The 22,374-nt window shown below is 35.2% G+C and overlaps 1 pseudogene; it reads left to right on the top strand.

Moving 5' to 3' along the window:
* The first annotated feature begins 633 nt into the window (after positions 1-633).
* Positions 634-1,188, top strand: LOC149138374 (5-methyltetrahydropteroyltriglutamate--homocysteine methyltransferase 2 pseudogene; annotated as a pseudogene).
* Positions 1,189-22,374: the final 21,186 nt, after the last annotated feature.

The following is a 22,374-nucleotide window of genomic DNA, read 5'->3' as shown; positions in this document are numbered from 1 at the left end:
GCACCATTTTAATACATTAGTATCAAAAAAAAGGATTTATTACATACTTCCAACAACGGGATAATGAAGTTGATTATGTTTATCTTGGAAATTTTTTGTATAGTGATTTCTCTTGATTTTGTTGGAATATTTATTCCTACTTGTCTCTAGTATGACTTTCTATGTAAGGAGTTTGTTCCTATTCTATAGGAGCGGTTTCCCTAGTTTGGTGTGTGGTTGAGATATTATTTCAACCAACAGATTGTATTTCCAAGATAGTTTTCCTATCCTGACACAATACTCCTACATATATGTATTTGCATATTTGATTAATGAAATATAGATTCCTTTGTAGAACTTTATGATGGTATCGGAGCCCTGAGGGGCCTGGCCCCCCCCTCGGCTTGGCCATCCTCGGGTTAGAAAGCTTCGCCCATACTGGGGGAAGGAAATTAAAGAATATATTTTAATTTTTATGATTTTTAGTTTGTCCATTTATTTATGCCCGCAAGAGGAGCGATCCAAGTCTGCTTGTGGTGAAGCAATGGGAGCATCGGTGGATCTGAATTGGTGGTGCAGTGGATTAGTGGATTTTGGATGGTGGTGTCATGGATCAGTTGATCTACATGGTGGATCTATATGATTGCCCGACCCATGAAGGCGATGCTCACTAGCCTAGTGACAATTTTGAACTGGTCGTTTGTTAGAAATGATCAACCAAGATCTGAAACTTGCATGCAAATTGCCTTGCCCATCAAGGATGAGGTGGAAGATTTGGAAGCGGGTGGAATTCAGGTGATTCAAATTGATGAGGTATCTCTTAGAGAAGGTTTGCCTCTACGCAAGGCTGAACATGCTTATTACCTGGATTGGGTTGTACACGGATTTCGTATCACTAACTATGGTGTGCAAGATACCACTCAGATCCATACTCACATGTGCTACTCGAACTTCAATGACATTATTCATTCAATCATTGATATGGATGTCGATGTCATCACCATTGAGAATTCTCGTTCCAATGAGAAACTTCTCTCAGTTTTCCAAGAGGGTGTGAAATATGGTGCCAGAATTGGTCCTGGTGTCTATGACATTCACTCTCCTCGCATTCCAAGCGTAGAAGAAATTGTAGATCATATCAGAAAGATGCTTGTTGTTCTTTATTGCATGGTTATATTAACTGAGCTTATGATGGTTCTGTTATTGTGAGAATTGTAAGGTGAGTTGCGAAAAACATCATTTCTTGGAGTTGAGCCTGCAATGAGCATGGACATGAATCTGTGTCTAAATTATGCTCAGGAGACGCTTTCAAATTTTTTGTCACTTTTGCAGAATTTTGGCATGGAGATACAATGTTGGACTCGGGATGGTTGGTTGTGTGTTTCTTGAATCTCCGGGAAATCTTGAAATTGTTTTAGGATCGATCATGGTGAGACCAGGAGAAGCGTGGTAGTGTTGTGTCAAAGAAGAGCCCAATGATCGTGACAACTATTTACCTAGTTCGAAGGCCTCTGATGGTGACAACGCAGATTGTGATCGTTTTGAGAACGCATATCATGACAGATCAACAGTGAGGCTTTGATTGACCTCACAACCCGACGATGTTGTGCCTGTGTGGTAAGATTCGGTTTTTGTTGTTGTGCGAATGATCTGCCAAAAGATTGTGGATTAGTAAGTCCCTTGGTTAAGTGAAGCCTTCACTTGCACAGCTAAGTGAAGAACAAAGGAGAAATCAGTGTAGATCGGCGATCTCGGGTAGCAGATCTGGAGTTTTCTGCAGTTATCCGGCATCAGATCTTTGACGCTGTGTGACTTGGATCAGCCGACGGTGGAGAGATTTTTTTTTAGAGATAGTGATCTAAAATCATCTACAGGAAGAGATAGATAAATATGATGGTTGGTTAATATGATAGTTATTTTAATATCTTGGAATCATGGAAAAAATTATTGTGCCTTCTTGAGCCTGGCTAACTCAAATTTAGGTAAGGTTATTTTGTTAGAATTCGCGACTCTAACAAATGACAACATGTTAAGCATGGATTTCCAAGATTTAATTGACAAAGAAAAAGATGCCCAAGAGGTGAAACTAGCAGCAACAATGATTAAACGATGATGGACAACTAGGTGAAAGTTAGTGTGAGTTTGTTTGTGTTTGTGGAATAGACTCTATTATGTTGTAATGTGAATCATATGTGTAAACGAGTCTAGGATTTTTGTAGTAGTCTTTGTAATGTAGGTATCTGGTAACTCCAAAAGATGGATTTGTGTTATAAGCCTTGCAAGGCATGTGTACCCCATTTAGTTCGTGGTGATCTAGAAACCACTTTGTATTTGTAGTGTCGGTGTGTGGTAAGTCAGAAACCACATGTAAGAGTGAAGTGGGACAAAGAAACCACTTTGTATTTGTAGCGTCATTGTGTGGTAAGTCAGAAACCACATGTAAGAGTGAAGTGGGACAAAGATTCATGTCGGCATGGTTTGGGGTTAGCCGAGAAAATCCTTGGCCTGGTTGAGTCGGGTCTTTGGTAAGCCTCAGTGGCTGGAATGCCTAGTGGCAGGCTTGTAGCCCAGAGTGGTTGGAGTGCCTTAGTGGCAGATTTGTGGCCCAGAGCGGATGGAGAGCTTTCGTGGCTATGTTGAGCCTTCATGGCTGAGTTGAGCCTTGGTGGTCGAGAGCCCTTGGTGGCATGGTTGAAGGTGATCTGATAAAACCTAGAGCATGGTTACGGGTAATCCGATAAAACCCATGATGATATTGGAAGGGGGTTTACAAGTACAGGTACATGTGTGCAGTTATAATGGTTAGAAGAACCATGTATGCGAAGGACATCCTACAAGATTGGCGGTTGCAGCGGTTAGTACCCATGCATTCCGGTGGATGGTTGCTCCTTTATATGGACATCAACATATTCTTTTATATTTGACCACAACTAGACTTTGTAGGTTAATATTGAAACAAGTACTCATTAAGGAGGTGTGTTGGGAATATTAATTCCTATTTGTCTCTAGTATGACTTTCTATGTAAATATTTTGTTCCTATTGTATAGGAGTGGTTTCCCTAGTTTGGTGTGGGGTTGAGATATTCTCTCAACCAACATTGTATGTCCAAAATAGTTTTCTTATCTTGAGACAATACTCATGTATATATGCAATTGCATATCTTATTAATGAAATATAAATTCCTTTGTGGAATTTTATTAGACTCTTTATTCTTAATTAAAAGAGACTTATTAAGAATAAAATAATAATAAAAAACTAAAAATAAGGGAAAAACGAACCACCATAATAGGAATTAGACACTTTAACCTAATTAATAACTTAAATATATTTATTCACTATTTTTACAATAAATAATTAAGTATATTTAATAAAAACTTTTATATTATTAATATTACACGGGAAACACACAATTTTGGCACCTGAAGTTATGAACTTGTTATGTAATATCGTTGCGGTGAAAGTGTATGTTGCTCCCTTTTGACAGGTATATTTTCATATTAAAAATGTATTTAAATGCTTCATCAAAATTTCAACCTGACCAAAAATGTTCAATAAAATATGATTAAAGAAAGCGAAAGCTAATTGCACAGCTATCAAGACTAAGATAGACGATATTTATAAAAATATTCTTACTACGTTCATTCTTTTCAGTTGATTATCGTGGTATTTTACTCATTGTAACATTAGTTATTGAAAATTATTGTCAAGAAATGACGAAGAAACTTGAACATATTGTAAAATGTTTTTGACTGACAATGAAATTTGGATATAAATTTAACATTTTTCAAAAGGTCAAATTTAATGATTATGTTTATCCTTTATAACTTTCAGTGAAGACTATCATTATATGGCATATTTTCCGTGTTCTATATCTTTGTGGCTTTTCACATCCTTGTGAAAGGAGAGATAGAAATGACACTATGGGTGAAAATGAGCTGCCACAAAATTCTAATGTTTATATCATTGTCTTTTGCATGAATGGGACGGAGATGCTTTAAAGTTGAACATAAAGATAAAAATCAAACTTTGAATTAAACTAAGGAGTTGTAGCTCACAGGTGTGTACAACACCTGGGAGACTGCACTCAAACAAAGAGGAGACTCTCTCTCTAGTTCACTCTACTATACCATCAAATGAATATTACAATATTAAATACATCACTAGAAATTAGGTAGTTGTAAACAAACTCCTAAACTCTAGGAACAAATCCTAAACTAAGGAGATACGTTACAACTATGTAACCATTTCTCGATTATTACAAAATAATATTGATTATTTTTAACTCCCCCCCTTAATGGAGAAAGGGTTATTCTGCACTCCTAACATCCCTCTAAATAATTCAAACTTTACTCGCCCAAGAGGCTTAGTAAAAATATCAGCTAAACTATCACAAGTGTTACAATACTCCACACATATTTCTTTTGACTGTATCTTTTGTCGAACAAAATGAAACTGAGTGTAAATATGTTTAGTATTTTTATGGAAAACTGGATTGTATGCAAGTTTTATTGTGCTCTGGTTTTCATTTTTGATGCTGGTTGCTTCTTTCTGTCCTTCACCTGCATCACTGAGCAATCTCCTCAACCAGATAGCTTCGCATGCGACTGCACACAATGCTTGGTACTCAGCTTCACATGATGATAGTGCTACAGTACTTTGCTTTCTACTACTCCACGAAATAACCCCAGATCCAATACTAAATGCGTAACCTGTGATGGATCTTCGATTATCTAGGTTACCTGCCCAATCAGAATCTGAATAACCTGTTTTGTGCCATCGTCACTGCTTAACTTGAGATTCTGCTGCAATGGTGTTGCTGTTGTTTTGCACTGTTCCATTCTGAATCTTTCCAATAGGGTTCTGGCATACTTTCCTTGAGTTAGAAAAGTCTGACCAGAATCTTTCCATACCTCCAAACCTAAGGAATAATGAAGATCTCCAAGGTCGTTCATTTCAAATACCTGTGACATTTGTTGCTTGATTTCTTTGATCAAATTATTTGCATTTCCTATTATGATCATGTCATCCACATACAAAGAAATCAAAATGATTTGCCTCTGTTTATTTATCTTGGTATACAGGTTTAGATCGTTGAGGCTCCTATGAAAACCATGCTGTATAAAAAATGAATCAATTTTCTCATACCATGACCTGGGTGCTTGTTTCAGACCATAAAGTGCCTTATGCAATTTACACACTAAATGCTCCTGCCCCTTTTTCACAACACTAGGAGGCTGTGGTAAATAAATTTCTTCCTTTCATTCTCCATTCAGAAATGCAGACTTAACATCTAGCTGGTGTAGCTTCCATTTATGTTTTGTTGCTAATGAAATTAGCATTCTAATTGTATTTAGTTTAGCTACAGGGGCAAAGGTGTCATCGAAATCTATTCCTTCTTGCTGTGAGTAACCCTTTGCTACCAGTGTAGCTTTGAATTTTTCTACACTCCCATCTGCATTTATTTTAGGTTTATACAGCCACTTACATCCTATGGGGGTTTTTCCTTCAGGCAACTCAACTAAATCCCAAGTATGGTTTCTATATATTTATTCAATTCCCTCATGCATTGCAGCCCTCCATTCATCTGATTTACTTGCTTCTTCATAGTTTGAAGGTTCTACAATGTTTGAAATTTTGGACATTAAAGCATAGCCTTTCAATCTTGTTGGTAGTCTAGTCTTCCTACCTGATCTTCTAGGTAGAGGACTTACCTCAAGTCTATCTGTTTCAGCACTTTCCGGGCCTGCATCATCACTTATTACACTATCTGCTGCTACTTCTTCAGGTTTCTGCTCCTGCTCTTCATCTTCGTCACTGTTCATTTCTATCAGCAATGGAATGTGGCTATCACTGTTAGAGTCTTCCTTTCCATCTTCAGCCTGTTCATGAAAAATAACATCTCTACTTGCAAAAACTTTATGAGTCACAGGATTATATAACTTGTATGCCTTATACTCTGTGCCATATCCAACAAATATACATTTCAAGGCTTTGGGGTCTAACTTCTTTCTATCTGCTTTTGGTATATGAGCATAAGCTTTAGATCCAAATATTCTTAAATGACTAACTGCTGGTTTGAGTCCAAACAATGCTTCAAAGGGGGTTTTGAAGCCTAGACATTTAGTAGGACTCCTATTCTTTAAATAAACAACAGTATTAATGGCTTCTGCCCAAAGACCATTCAATAGACCTTTAGTATTAATGACTTCTCGCGCACTCCACAAGAGTTGTGTTCTTGCGTTCTGATACTCCATTTTGCTATGGAGTGTGTGGCACTGTGAATTGCTGCATAATCCCATGCTGCGTGCAGAAGTTCATGAACTCTCCTAACCTGTATTCTCTCCCTTGGTCCGAGCGGAGAATCTTTATCCTCTTTCCTGTTTGGTTCTCTATCATAGATTTGAACTCTTTAAAGTACCGAAAGGCTTGACTCTTTTTACTTAAAAAATACACCCATGAAAACCTAGTGCAATCATCTGTAAACAATAGAAAGTAATATGCACCTCCTAAAGACCTAGTTTGCATAGGTCCACAAATATCTGTATGCACTAGTTCTAGAATGTCTCTTTCCTTTTTGTTGACATGCAAAGGGAACTCTTCTCTATGCATTTTCCCTAATGCACATCCATCACATTCCATCTTGGCATTATGAAAAATAGGGAGTCCATCGACCATACCTTTCTTCTGAAGTAAGATGAGGTCTTGCAAATTGAGATGTCCAAATCTCTGATGCTAGAGGTTTTCGACTGTTGATCCAGCTGCAGCCATTGCTTTTCATGGAATACTCTTTGCATCCAATCTGTACCAATTCCCCACGCGCACTCCTGTTGCAACTGTTTCCATCTCGCTATCCTTAATGACACAACCATTCTTAAAGGAATTTCACCTGCATGTCCTGGCCTGTAATCATTGAGACAGAGATCAAGTTTTTCTTAATTCCTGGAACATATAATACATTTTTAAGATGTTTAATGTCACCACTAGGTAGCTTCACAGGAATATCTCCATATCCTTTGATCTCATACCCACTATCATCTCCTAGATAAATTTTTGATCCAAGTGCAGATTCTTCAAGAAATTCAAAACAGTCATTCTTACTGGTCATATGTGAGGATGCACGAGAGTCGACATACCATATGTCCTCCTCATCTCCCATTCATGCTGAAAGAGCACGATCGATTGTGAATAGTCGAAGATCATGGCTGTGGTCCTCCTCTTCTCCAGCAAAACACCCCTGATGTTTCCTCTATTTGCTTCTTCCTTCATCCGCCTGCCGCTTATAACATTCTTTAATCTGATGACCAGGTTTCCCACAATAAAAACATCTATTAACATAATTATCAGTCATACCTCTGAATGATCTCTTTTGAAAAGAGTTGGCTCCTTTCTGCTGCTGCTGCTGCGGTTGCTGGTGTTGGTGTTGGTGTTGGTGCTGGTGCTGGTGCTGCTTTCCTCTGTACTGTCGCCTCTTCGCCATCAGAGCAAGGTCATTGCTCTGAGTTTTCAGATTCTGTCATCGCCAGGGAAAATTTTAAGAACCCCCCCTAAATTTATAAATATAATAAATGGGCGAATCTCCATGGTATATAGGAAAAATGGAAGGCTATTTTATCAATAATATAATATGTATATATAATTTTTTGGCGAATCTCTCACTAGGCATGGCGAATATTTTACTCAATTATAAAATCTTGTAAGATCTTGGCGAGTCTTTCACTAAATAATAAAACTTTGTAAAGTCCTAGTGAATCTTAGCATAGGCTACATGCTAGTTTAATTCCCCCATTTAAATATGCTACATTCCAGGTGAATACCATGGGTCAATACCATGTGCCATTTTGGTGAATACCATGGGTCAATACCATGTGCCATTTTTATTTTTATTAATTCTAATATTAGGGTTAATAATGGTTTTTTGCATGGTATTAATAACAATCTAGTCCATGGTATTTGTCCCATAGTATATTGGCAATAGGTTTCACCTAAATATAACCCATTTTTTGAGTGTTCGTAAATATAAGGTGACTTATGGAGTAAATATAAAAAAATGTTTTATTTGTTTACCATACCTCTCATTTATTTATATTTTTATTAATTTACCATACCTCTTTTACAAATATGGTATTTGGCCCATAGGATTCACTTAAATAAAACCTCTTTCTTGAGCCTTCATAAATAGAACGAGGGTTATGGACTAAATATAAAAAGAGGTTTTATTTATTTACGATACGTCTAGTTTATTTATATTTTTATTTATTTACCATACCTTTTGAGTAAATATAAAAAGACGTTTTATTTATTTACCATACCTCCACTTTACTTATATTTTTATTTGTTTACACCCTTACATGTATATAAGGTGACTTATGGAGTAAATATAAAAAATATTTTATTTACCATACCTCTCATTTATTTATATTTTTATTAATTTACCATACCTCTTTTATAAATATGGTATTTGGCCCAGAGGATTCACTTAAATAAAACCTATTCTTGAAAATGGGCGAATGGATTCACTTAAATAAAACCTATTCTTGAAAATGGGCGAATGGAAGGTTGTAAGTCCTAATTTCAAGGGCTAAATTTTCCTTTTTTACCCTCTCCCTTAAAATAAGGTGGGCTATTTGAGGTGATTTGTAAAAATTTACTATGATACAAAATATTCGCCCACTAAAAATTTAAAACCCCTTAATTTCGCCAAAGGGCGAACATTCGCCCCTAAAATTATCCTTGGTCGTCGCTCCTCCTCCTGGAGCAGAATCGCTATCAGCTCATCAAATGAAGGGGATTTCTCCCTCGCTGACAGTCCTGTGATGAACGTCTGGTATTCATCAGTCATTCTATTAAATGTAAGCGTGACTAGATCTGAGTCAGACACCTTTTCTCCAATAGCTCCCAGTTTGTCACTCAGATCCTTGACTATGGCCATGAATCCAGCAACAGACTCATTCTCGTCCATCTTCAATGCAAACAATTTTCCCTTGAGTGCGAGAACACGATTTGTATTCTGATTCTTGTACAAGTTCTTGATCGTTGTCCATATATCAGTAGCCAACTTAGAATCTTTGATATGTGGGATAATATTGTCCTTAACGGAAATCTTCAGTATAACTTTTGCTTTCGTTTCTCTTTTATCCCAATCTTGTTCTTGGGTCGATGTTCCAGATCTCTTCTCATTTCCCTCAACGATTGACCATGCATTTACACTCTCCAGCAAAGTTTGCATTTTGAATTTCCAGTTGGAGAAATTCGATCCATCGAGTCTGCCAGACTCGTGGAGATATGATTCTATAATGTTATTCATTTCTATCCGACTGAACACTCCAATCGGCAACCACCGGGCAAGTCCGATCTGCTACCACCGAACATATTAGGAACTTCACTGTGCCACCACCGGGTAAGTCCGATCTGCTGCCACTGAACAGATCAGGGACTTCACTGTGCCACCACCGAGCAAAACCGATCTACTACCACCGAACATATCAACAAACAAGCTCCAACATGCCACCACCGAGCAAAGACAATCTGCTTCCACCGAACAGATCGAGGAGCTGCACTACGCTACCACCGGGCAAAAAAAAAAAAACCGATCTGCTTCCACCGAGCAGATCACAGAGCTTTGATTCGCCACCACCGAGCAGGTCCAATCTGCTACCTCCGAGCGGATCAAGGAACCTCAATTCGCCACCACCAGGCAAATCAAATCTGCTGCCACCAAGCACAAATCTCCATGTGCCACCACTGGGAAACTCCGATCTGCAACGAAAAATTGCATATTTTCAGAGAAAAAGAGGTCGGCTCTTTGGCGCCTTGACCAGCCACGAATCCGTGCCAATTGCAGAAAAGAAAAATTTATGAAGTTCACAGAAATTGGCGCGATTAACATCCATGGATTTGCACCAATTCAGTTACTTTTTACCTGGCACTCTTATCAGTCTCAAACTGGCGCCAATGGGCGCGTCTGTTCACTAAAAAAATTGCGCCAGTCGCTTGTTCTGTTCTGTATTGGTGCGACTTTCTGCAAAAAATCCGCGCCAACTGTTGCTTCTTCTGAGAAAAAAAAAATTGTGCTCCAACCCTTTCTTGGGCTCAGAGATGATTAGTCATCTGAGACCCTTCGCTGCAGGTGTTACTGCAGTTCCACCTGATCACACAGATACATTTACATGCTCTCCTACCACTACAGATATGTAGCTAATGATACATCCCTAAAAAAATATTTGAGGCTATCTCTACCCTAAGATCTCATACCAAGATAAAAATCAAACTTTGAATTAAATGAAGGAGTTGCAGCTCACAGGTGTGTACAGCACCTAGGAGACTGCACTCAAACAAAGAGGAGACTCTCTCTCGTTCACTCTACTATACCATCAAATGAATATTACAATATTAAATACATCACTAGAAATTTGGTAGTTGTAAACAAACTCCTAAACTCTAGGAACAAATCCTAAACTAAGGAGATACGTTACAACTATGTAACCATTTCTCCATTAATACAAAATAATATTGATTATTTTTAACTCATAAATCATTTCCATCTAATCATTTTGGCAAAGATTTAAAGGAGCGTACATAAATCATTTCCATTTAATCATTTTGAGAAATATTAAAGGAACGTCACTTCGGTTACATTTTTAATGATGTTTTGGCAAACCAAGTTGTGCACGAATGCTTCCTCGAGAGCAATTGTCCACCACTTGTTTCTTGGTCTAAACGTGACGTTATGGACAAAGAAGTTTAATTATATGTTACGTTGATTTTTATCTCGCTGTCTCCATTCATAGAAAAAGTTGGAATGCTTTGTCTCTGCACATTTCAGTTTGAATGTACCGTTTCCAGAACGTCTACAATTTCACCCCATTTTTCATGTTTTATATTTTTTTATAGTAAAATATTATTTTTCCTTGTAGATTAATAAGTTAATCCTTGGAATGAGTAACTGAATTAGACCAACTTAATTAACAATAAAAGCTAACTTAATTAATAACAAAGATTATATTATAACACTCAATCTCAATGGCTAGAGTCATAGGAATGAGTAACTGAATTGACAACAAAGAAAGGTAATAACAACAAAAACTAGTTTAATTAATAACAAAAATTATATTATAATACTCTTCCTTAATCTCAATTGCTAGTGATATTCTTAAAAATAAAAAAGAGCATTTTCCTATAGTTTCGTGAAGATATTTACTAGCTAATTTTTAGATCCATAGAACTAAAGAAATATGTCACTCTAGTTGACAAGCATAGGAATGAGGTGATAGAAAGTGTCAATGTGTTTGTTTTTCTTGTGAAACACATGATTCTTTGACAAGGCAATTGTTAAATTGTTCTCAATAAAATTAGAAGTTGGATCTTTTTCCACATTTTCGTGATATTTTAATGGAGTAGTCTATTTAGGCGGAGGAATGGCCCAGTTTCCGTCACCGTCCGGAAAAACCTCCGGCTCCGACTGCCGGAAATTCCTCCGCCCAGCTCCGCCACCCTCTGCGAGCTCTGCCCAACGCCGCCGCGAGCTCCGCCAGCTCGATTCCATTAACTTCCAAAGATTAATAAACATGGACCCATGGTGCAATGGTAGTGCGTCTCAATCCACATCAGAAGGTTGAGTGTTCAATTCACGACGGGTTCAATGTTGCGAGTTAATTTATTTTTCGCCCATATGTTCTTTGCGCGCGGCAATCTATTTTTTGTTCATGCCATTTTTCTCCGTTGCGAGTTAATTTATTTTTCGCCCATATGTTCTTTGCGCGCGGCAATTTTTTTGTTCATGCCATTTTTCTCCGTTGTGCCGAACCATTTTACCCCAAAAAATATCTCTGACAGCCCGGTCAATTCGATGGAGAAAACACCAGTAAAAAGCAGTAAAAAGCCATTTGCAAGATCAATTGGGGATGGGTATGGCGGAAATGCGGAGATTGTCAATTCCACCATCTGGTTCCCCAGAGTTCATGGCCTGCAAAGAAGAAGGCGAATCGAACAAGTAACGTTGTGATCTGAACCAGACACGCTACCATTGCGCCATGCATGCATGTGTATTAGTATCTAGAAGTTCACGAAATCGAGATGGGCAGAGCTCGCAGCGGCGCTGGGCGGAGCTCGCTGAGGGTGGCGGAGCTGGGCGAAGGAATTGCCGGCGCCGGAGCCGGAGGTTTTTCCGGGCGGCAACGGAAACCGGGCCATTCCTCCGCCCAGCTAGACTACTCCTATTTTAATAACTTTTTTAGCCACACTACATTGCATGATATTGTAGTAGCTACTATGTATTCTACTTTTGTGAAAAATACAGATTGTTTATTAGAATCCCATCAAATCAAATTTGTGCCCAAATAAAAAAAATATATCCTACGGTGTTTTTCCTATCATTAATATTACACACATGATATCGATTTGTGTATATAGTAAATATGTTGTTAATCCTACGGTGTTTTTCCTATCATTAATATTACAAACATAATATTGATTTGTGTATATAGTAAATATGTTGTCTTTAGAACATGTGCAGTACATTCCTTAATTTACGATGTTTTTCGTATCATTAATATTACAAACATAATATCGATGTATGCCTACAGTAAATATGCCGTTTTTAGAAGATGTGCACTACATTCCGTAATTACTTGAACCTACAGTATAGTCATTTTTTTTTCTCGAACTTTCTCGTGAGAATCCTTGGAAGACTTCATAAATATAAAAATGAAACCAAAAAAAAGAAAGACCAGGTCTACTTATAATAAGGTACATGGAGCTACCTACGAGCCTTTTATACAAGGTTAAAATAACTATTGTTCCATCCTGATTTTTCTTAGTCTTGGTCATATTTCAATAGGTTTCTATGATGTTTGCATTTGTCCATCATGAAGTATTTTTAGCAGACTTTTTTTTGACATATGAAAATTCTTTATTGTTTGACTTCACTTATTAAAAAATATTTCATGAGACTAAGGTGTATTATCTCAAATTCTTTTTTAGCAGTTTTTAAAAATTTTAATATTAAGTTTCCAATATCTATCATGTAATCAACATGATACATAATATATTGATTTTACATTGATATGGTTTGGTGTAGAGAGTAGGTTCAATACTACTCCATATGAACACATTGTTGAGCATCAAATCCTAGTGATTGATTTACTACACTTTCTCTATAAATTCATATTCAAGAACGATGACTTCACATCCACCATTTTAACTAGTAGTTTGTTAGCACCGAGAGTTAGCTCGATTCATTGACATCTCGCTATTAAATCACCTTTCCATTGGGAGGTCACACGGTCAATTCTCTTTAGCATCCTCAGGATAAGGCTTTGAATATTTTGGTTGGCAAGATGTGATCTTTTTGGGTGGACTTTTGCTCATATTTTCATCAAAAAAGAGGAAAAAAAAAAATTGGTTGTTTGTTTTGGGATCCAATGGCTAACATAGTTCTAATGGTATCCAACCTTACAATTAGAGAAAAGTTCCACCATTTTCAATAGCTAGTTTTTGAGCAAATCTTTTGGCAATTAGTTATTCAAAATTCTTGTCAAGAAATGTTGAAAAAACATGAATATAGAGTATACTATTTTTGAATGACAAAGAAATTTGGGTATAAAATTTAACATTTTTCAAAAGGTTAAATTTAATGATTGTGTTTATAATTAGATTTAAGACTTTTGTGATCCATAATATAAATAAATGTCTTTTGGATTAATCACATAATCTTTTATAACTTTCATTGAAAACCACCATTATATAACATTTTCAGTGTTCTATATCTTTATCAAAAAGTCTAATGTTTATATAAACATTATTTTCTCTTGCATGAATGGGTTGGAAATGCTTTAAAGTCCAACATAAATCATTTCCATTTAATCATTTTGGGAGATATTTAGAGGAGCGTACATAAATCATTTCCATTTAATCATTTTGGGAAAGATTTAAAAGAACGCCACTTCGGCTAGATTTTTAATGAAGTTTTGTCAAACCAAGTTGTGGACAAATGCTAACCGGAGGGCAATTGTCCACCCCTTGTTTCTTGATCTAAACGTGACGTTATGGACTGAGGACTTTAATTATATGTTACATTGAACGTTTTTATCTCCCTGTGTCTCCCTTCGGAGAAAAAATTGGATTGCTTTCTCTCTGAACATTTCAGTTTGAACGTACTGTTTTCCGGATCGTCTACAATTTCATCCTATTTTTCATGTTTTATATTTTTTTATAGTAAAATATTATTTTTCCTTGTATATTAATAAGTGAATCCCTGGAACGAGTCACTGAATTAAGAACAAACAAAGGTAATAACAACAAAGACTAGTTTAATTAACAACAAAAACTAGATTAATTAATAACAAAGATTATATTGTAACACTCGTCTTTAATCTCAATTGTTACATTCATGAGAATGAGTAACTGAATTAACAACAAAGAAAGGTAATAACAACAAATATTAGCTTAATTAACAACAAAGTTTATATTATAACACTCTTTTTTAATTTCAATTGCTATAGTTTTAATTTTGGAAATAAAATAATCTCAATTGCTATAGTCTTAATTTTGGAAATAAAAAAAAAAATATTTTCGTATTGTTTGGTGAAGATATTTGCTAGCTAATCTTTAGATCTAAAGAATTGAAGAAATGTGTCATTGTATTTTGTTAACTAATCCTTAGAGATTGTTATTGTATATTGTATAATATATAATTAGTTTTACATTCCGTTTTCATGGTTAATAAGTTACTGAGACACAATTTTCTCGTACCTAGATTTCATATGTATAAATAAGTAATATTATCATTAATATGATGCTCTTTCGTTGTTCTTTTCTATTGTGGAGTTTATTTGGGCTTGTACAGTGGTATCAAAGAGCCTTGGTTGGGTTGTTCCTAAATTCCATATATTTGAAGCCTATGGTAAAGAAGACGCGGAGCATGAAGACTCTGAAGATAGAGTGCAACAGAAGGTTAATCTAGTGGAGTAATGAAATGGGATGCTCAAACTATTGACTCTCTGTAATTTTCATGTCTTTCAGTCATAATGAAAGATGATTGGAGAATTGAGTGGCATAATTTTCTTTAGTGTTTACATTCACTGCAGTAAACAAGACTTTAATCACAGTATTTGCATTTACCACAGTGAACATGAGTTTAATGATAGTGAAATCTATGAAGGATAACAAGATACATTTACTACAAATAGAGATGTCTGAAGGATACAAAGTTTAAATGATACATGCTTTTTATAGAAGGATTTCAGAAGAATAAAAATTGTTTTTTTGAAGAATACAATTTTTTTTTACTGAAAATGATACAAAATTTGAATGATACAAGTTTTTTATAAAAATATTTATGAAGAATACAAAAAAATTTACTGAAATATTTTACTGAAGTATTTGTGAAGGATAATTAAAATGAAGTATATATATTTTGGTGGCTTGAATAAAACTTTTAATTGAAGAGTGGTCAATATTTTGGCGTGGATATATATATTTTTGGTGGCTGAAATTTTAATTGAAAAGTGGTCAGAGTGGTCAATTTCTAGTGATTTGAAATACATAAGTGGTCAGAGTGGTCAATTTCTAGTGATTTGAAATACATATTTTTTTAAGATGCCATTGGTAAAATATAATTTATTCTTGAATGCTAATAAGATTTGAACCTAGCTCTTTGCTAGGATATTTTTTAAACTTACCACTAAACCACAAAGTCAACTTTGCTAAAACAAGAGGAGAAACAAATTTATATCTTTTCAGATGTATTCCATATATTTTGAATTTGAAAGGATTTGAAGAATATTTGGCTACATAACAATTATGACTTCAATAGTTTCCATTGTTGGAGTTGTTCTTAATGGAAAGGAAAATTATCAGGAGTGGTTTGGAAAGCTTAAAAGTGCCCTTGTTTTTAACTATTTGTGGGAAGTTTGTCAAGGCAAGAATGATAGTGATGGAAAAGAAATTGCGCTAGAGCCGTCTGATAATGAGAAACAACATGCAATTTGGGAGATAAAAGACAACAAGGCATATGCATTAATAATTGCATCGGTGACAAAGGAGGTAAGAATATTCTTGTGGCACTGCATTCGAAGCACTAAAGAAGTTGAAAGTGTTGTATGGTTCACACAAAGAACTCAAAATTATTTAGTTATTGTTAAAGTTGTTTAATTTGGAGATGAAAGATAATGATTCTTTGAAGAGTGCCTCTGAAATAAGTCATTTTTCATGATATAGAAACCACCGGAATTAAAGTAGATTTACAACTTACAACTTTTATAAAAGTCCTTCACCCTGTCTATTCAAACTATTTGGAATCTCTCCAAGCTAGTGGGCACCTAAAAGACATTACCTTTGATAAACTAGTAAGCAAAATAGCTGAGAGAGAAAAAACCTTTGGGAAGAAAGAGGCTCCACCTAACTCTAATCTAGAAACTTTGTTCCTTGCACAAAACGATCAGAAGTTTCATGTTGAAACTTATAGAGGTGACAAAAGTTGTAGAGGTCGGGGTAGGTGAAATTATAGAGGCAGGGGGGGTGGGGGGGGGGGGGGGGGAATAATCAAGGAGATAGAAAAAAAATGAGTTTTTCTGACAGACCAACTATCAAATGTTTTAGATGCGGTAAAATTGGTCATACTACTACTAACTGTAAAATCCCTTGGGAGAAAGTCAGTGAAAGGAAAGAACACTTGAATGAAAAGAAAGATCAACTGCCCCAAGATAAGGGAAAATCATCAGATTTTGCACATTACATTGTTGCTCACTATAATTTTAATATTAATGATGCTTTTAGCACTACATTTTCTTCATGGAGAGAGTTGGATTTTGGATTCAGGAGCCACTTGTCATATGACATTTAGGCGAGATTTTTTTGAAACATTCAATGACGATATTAATGGTGTTATTTACTTTGCTGACAAGTCTCAAATTAAACCATCTGGCATTGGGTCTACTTGTTTCAAGATACCAAATTTTGTAGATTATGTTCCACAGGATGTACTTTATATTCCATAGTTTAATCGAAATTTGATGTCTCTTATCAATATTCGGCAGTAGGGGCATTCTATTCATATATTTCATGGAATCATCGAGATAAGAAGAACATCTGATCATGCAATCGTTATGACCGGTGTGGAAGAAGGTATGCTTTTAAAATTAAATTGTACTTCATATACTAATTCTCCTAAAAGTCTTGTTTTTTTGGTGCAGTAAAGTGATATCATGTCTCCCAGCTTGTTGTGGCATGCTCGATTTGGTCACATCAATTATGGCACCATCAAAATTATGAAAAAGAAAGGTATTAAAGTTCTTCCGACAGTTCCAAGAAATATTACACCTTGTGATGCTTGTATTATAGGAAAGCATTGTAAATAACCTTTTCATGGTTCTTCTTTCAGATCTTCATAAAAATTAGGTCTCATGCATTCAGATTTATGTGGACGTATGCCTGTTGCAACTACAAATGGAAATAAATATGTGCTAATACTTGTTGGTGATTACTCGAGAATGTGTTGGGTGTATTTGTTGAAGAATAAGTCACAAGCGTTTGATGTTTTTAAAAATTTTACTTTGATAATTAAAGATGAAACTCAATAGAATATAGGCATTCTCAGAACTGATAATGGTTATGAGTACACTTCTCATGCTTTTGAGCAATTCTTGAAGGACAATGGAATCAAACATCAAACTACCATACCTTATAATCCACAACAGAATGGCGCCGTAGAACGTATGAATAGAACTACGCTTAATATGGTTAGATCTATGATGTTATTTAAGAATCTTAAGTTGATGTTTTAGGGAGAAGCAATGATTTATGCAGCTTATATTCGCAATCATTGTCCTTATTTTGTCATCAATAATAAATCTCCTTATGAAATGTTGTATAATCTTCTTCCCATTTTTCAACATTTTAGAGTCTTTGGTTTTCTATTCTATGCATTAATTCCTAAACATCATTGCAACAAGTTGGGTGCTAGGAGTCGCAAATGTATTTTCTTGGGATATTCTGCTACTTCGAAAGCTTATAGATTGTATGATGAACAGAATAAGAAGTTCATTCTTTCCAGAGATGTTATTTTCCTTGAATCAGATAAAAGTGATTCCACTTTTGATAAGAAACTAGCTCATTTGGAGAAATTTGCATCTAAGAAGTTCTATTTTGAATCTGATAATGTTGTTCCACACACTGAACGGGGGTTCCCATTCTGGATTAGTCTGTGGTTTTTCCATCTTTCACTCATGATGATGTTATTGCTAAAGAAAATTTGGATGATAGTAATGTTTTTGCAGGACTAGAAATTGCTCTTGAAGAGCCCGTTCTTGAGCCTGGTTTTCAAGATGAATGACCATCACAACCACTTCAGCAACCTTTACAAAGATCTACACGTGCTGGAAAAGTTCCAAGCAAGTATGATGATTTTGAAGTAGGAATGTCTTCTAAAGGTGATTCAGGTAATGTTTCTCATGAATGTGAATTCAATCATTGTACAATTAGCGAACCTAATTATTTTGAAGAAGCTGCTAATTGTGATGAATGGAAGGATGCAATGCAAAAGGAATATTATGCACTTATTAAGAATAAAACTTGGAGGTTAGTGGATCCTCTTGTAGGTTTCAAATCCATTGGTTGAAAATGGGTGTATAAGATCAAATACAAAGAATATTGTTCACTTCATAAATACAAGGAAAGACTTGTAGCAAAAGGCTACGCTCAAAAGGAAGGTGTCGACTACATAGAGACATTTTCTCCTACATCAAAATGGGGCATAATTAGAACTTTGCTTTCTCTTGCAGCTCAAAATAGTTGGAAGATACACCATATTGATGTTAAACAACTTTTTTTAATGGCGATTTGAAGGAGATGTTTATATATTTCAGCCTGAAGGTTTTGTTGTTAAAGGCAAAGAGAAAAAGGTATGAAAATTGGTTAAGGATTTGTATGGACTAAAACAAGCTTCTTGTGTACGGTATGAAAAGTTAATTGAACACGTTCTCAAGTTGAATTATAATATATTTGATCTGGATGATGCAACTCTTTTTGTTAAAAAAATTGTAAATTTAGTTGTATATTTGGTTGTGTATGTAGATGATTTGATGATCACAGGAAACGATGACAACTATATGGTGTCCGTTAAAAGAGAATTATTGAAAGTGTTTGACATGACAAATTTGGGTTTATTATTTAGGGATTGAAATTGATCAGGGTTTATTATTTAGGGATTGAAATTGATCAGAAACCCAAATATATTTTCATTTCTCAGAAACGGTATATTGGACAACTATTGGATTTGGGATGCAGGATTGTAATCCTATCGCTACTCCTATGTAGCAGAATTTTAAGCTTACTTCTACTGAAGGAAGTATGTTTGAAGATCCAACAAAGTACATGCAACTTGTTGGAATTTTGGATTTTCTAACTACTACTCGACCTGACATAGCTTTTGTTGTAGAGATACTTTCTAGGTTCATGCATAAGCCATGTGAAGGTCATTGGAATGCAGCAAAGCGAGTGCTCAAGTATTTGAAAGGCAATCGAACATATGGCATCAAATATTCCAAAGTTGTAGATTTCCATCTCACCGGCTATTCAGATTCTATTTTTGATGGATACAAGGAGAATGGAGTCTCTACTTCTGGTTATTGGATGAGTCTTGGATCAGCAGCCATTAGTTGGAAATAACGCAAGAAATATGTTCCTATTGATTCTACCACCAAAGCCGAATATGTTGCAGCAGCTCATGCTACAAAAGAAATCATTTAGCTTCACAAAATACTTGAAGACTTGTAGGAGAAACAAAAGGCTTCAACTCCACTACCTGTCGACAACTCTTCTGCAATTTAGTTGGCCAAGAATCCCAAGTTTCATGATCGAAGCAACCATATTAACACCAAATATCACTTGATTCGAAATTATGTAAAGGCCAAACTTATTCGTCTGACACATTGTCCTACTTCAAAGTAGATCGCAGACATATTTACAAAGCCACTGGGACATAAAAAGTTTGAAAAATTCACAATGTTACTCGGCATGTCAGATGTCCCTTCGGATTAAGGGGGGAATGTTAACTAATCCTTCGGGATTGTTATTGTATACTGTATAATATATAATTAGTTTTAAATTCCATTTTCATGGTTAATAAGTTAGTGAGACACAACTGTCTCATACCTAGGTTTGACATGTATAAATAAGTAATTTTATCATTAATATGATGTTCTTTCCGTGTTCTCTTTCATTGTGGAGTTTATTTGGGCTTGTACATATTTGAAAAACACGTGAATGAATGAGGTGATAGAAAGTGCCAATGTGTTCAATTTTCTTGTGAAACACATGGTTCTTTGACAACGCAATCGCTAAGTTGTTGTCGTTGAAAATAGAAGTTGGATTCTTCTCCACATTTTTAAGATATTTTAATAGTCTTCTTAGCCACAATACATGGCCTGATGTTGTAGTAGCTACTATGTATTATACTTTTGTGGAAGATATGGGTTGTTTCTTACAATCCCATGAGATCAAATGTGTGCCCAAATGAAAAAAATATCCCAAAGTGCTTTCCCTATCATTAATACTACCAACAAAATATTGATTTGTGTATACAGTAAATATATTATTTTTAGAAATTGTGCCCTACAATCCACAATTATTTTTACCTATAGTATAGCTCAATTTTGTTTCTCAAACATTCTAGTGAGAATGCTTGGAAGACTTCATAAATCTAAAATTGAAACTAGAAACATACAAACATCAAATCTAGTTGCAATAAGGTACATGAAGCTACCCACAAACCTTGTATACAAGCTTAAGAAAACTATTGCTTCATCATGCTTTTTCATAGTTTTGGTCACGTTTCAATAGGTATCTATGTTGGTTTGAATTTGTTAATCATGAATCTATTGAAGTATTTTTATCATAATTTATTTGACATATGAAAATCTCTTGAAAAAATTGTTTGACTTGAATTACCCAAAAGTATTTCATGATACCAAGGTCTATTATCTCAAATTCTCTTTATGTAGCCATGTTAAAATATTCTAATATTAAGTCTCCAATATTTATCATGTCATCAACATGATACATAATATAATGATTTTAGGTTGATATGATTTGGTGTAGAGAGTAGGTTCCCTACTACTCCCTTTGAATGCATTGTTGAGCATCAAATCCTAGTGATTGATCCACTACACCTCCTCTCTAAATTGTTGTTCAAGAATGATGACTTCACATCCACCACTTTAACTAGAAGTTTGTTAGCCCCTAGAGTTAGCTCAATTCGTTAACATCCTGCTACTAAATCACCCTGCCATTGGGAGGTCATAGGATAATTCTCCTCAGCATCCTCAAGGTTAGGCTTTGACTATTTTGGCTAGCAAGATGTGATCCCTTTGAGTGGATTTTTGCTATGTTATTCCTCAAATAAAATAAAATAAATAAATAAATAAAAATTGGTCATTTCTTTTAGGATCCAATGGCTATCATAGTTCTAATGGTGTCGAACCTTGCAACTAGAGAAAATTTCTCACCATTTTCAATCACTAGTTGTTGAGAAAATCCCTTGGAAACTAACCTTGCCTTATGTTTCTCTACGCTTTCTTTCTCAATTAGTTTTGTCTTGTACATGCATTCAACACCATAAGTAATGAGATCAACAAGATTCCATGTTTGCTTCCTTCCAATATCTTCAATATCTTCTTTCATGGCCTACACCCAAAGCCCTTCTTTCATTGCCTCTTCAAAATAAGTAGACTAATATGATAATAAGAAAAAATGGGCTTGTTAATCCTTGTAGCCACCCTACTCGTATATTTCCCTTAAGGTCCATGTTTTCTACTTCCTTGCAAAATATATTAACTGAATACCGAAAGAAGCATTGTTTCTCTGACTTCTCACTAGTAACTAAATATGTTGACTATCTTCTATAACAATAATTATCTTCATTTTTTATTGTCATTTTTTATCTTTTTTGGTTGAAGATGGAAAAAAAAACATCTAAATTACTATCGAGAGTGTTTATTGTTAATGTCAATGTTTCGAGTTAACAAAAAGATGCATCATGTGGACATATCTATTAAGAGAAAAGATTCCCAAAGTGAAAAATAAGTACATAAAGTTAAGGACTAGTGAGGAAATGAAGAAACCAAAATATGGTCAGCTATAAGAACCCTACTAAATACACCTAAGAAAGACCACTAAACCAATAATTACTAATAATTGTTAATAAAAAATTCGTATCCATGTTCTTCTTTTTAAGTCGTCTTCTCGTGTTTGCACTTGTAATCTACCCAAACTTGGGAAGGGATTCTTGTCCTAAAGTTTGCACCTATTTATCTATTGCAGAGAAGTGGATTTCTACTACCATTGCTTCCCTCTCTTTATTATTCTAATATTTTTCCTACAATAATTCTACATTTCTAGTT

Source organism: Pinus tabuliformis, chromosome X (genome assembly GCF_031772625.1).
Source record: "Pinus tabuliformis cultivar Carrire ecotype Pingquan chromosome X, CPIR1, whole genome shotgun sequence".
Lineage (NCBI taxonomy): Eukaryota > Viridiplantae > Streptophyta > Pinopsida > Pinales > Pinaceae > Pinus > Pinus tabuliformis.
This window is presented reverse-complemented; position numbering and strand designations above follow the sequence as displayed.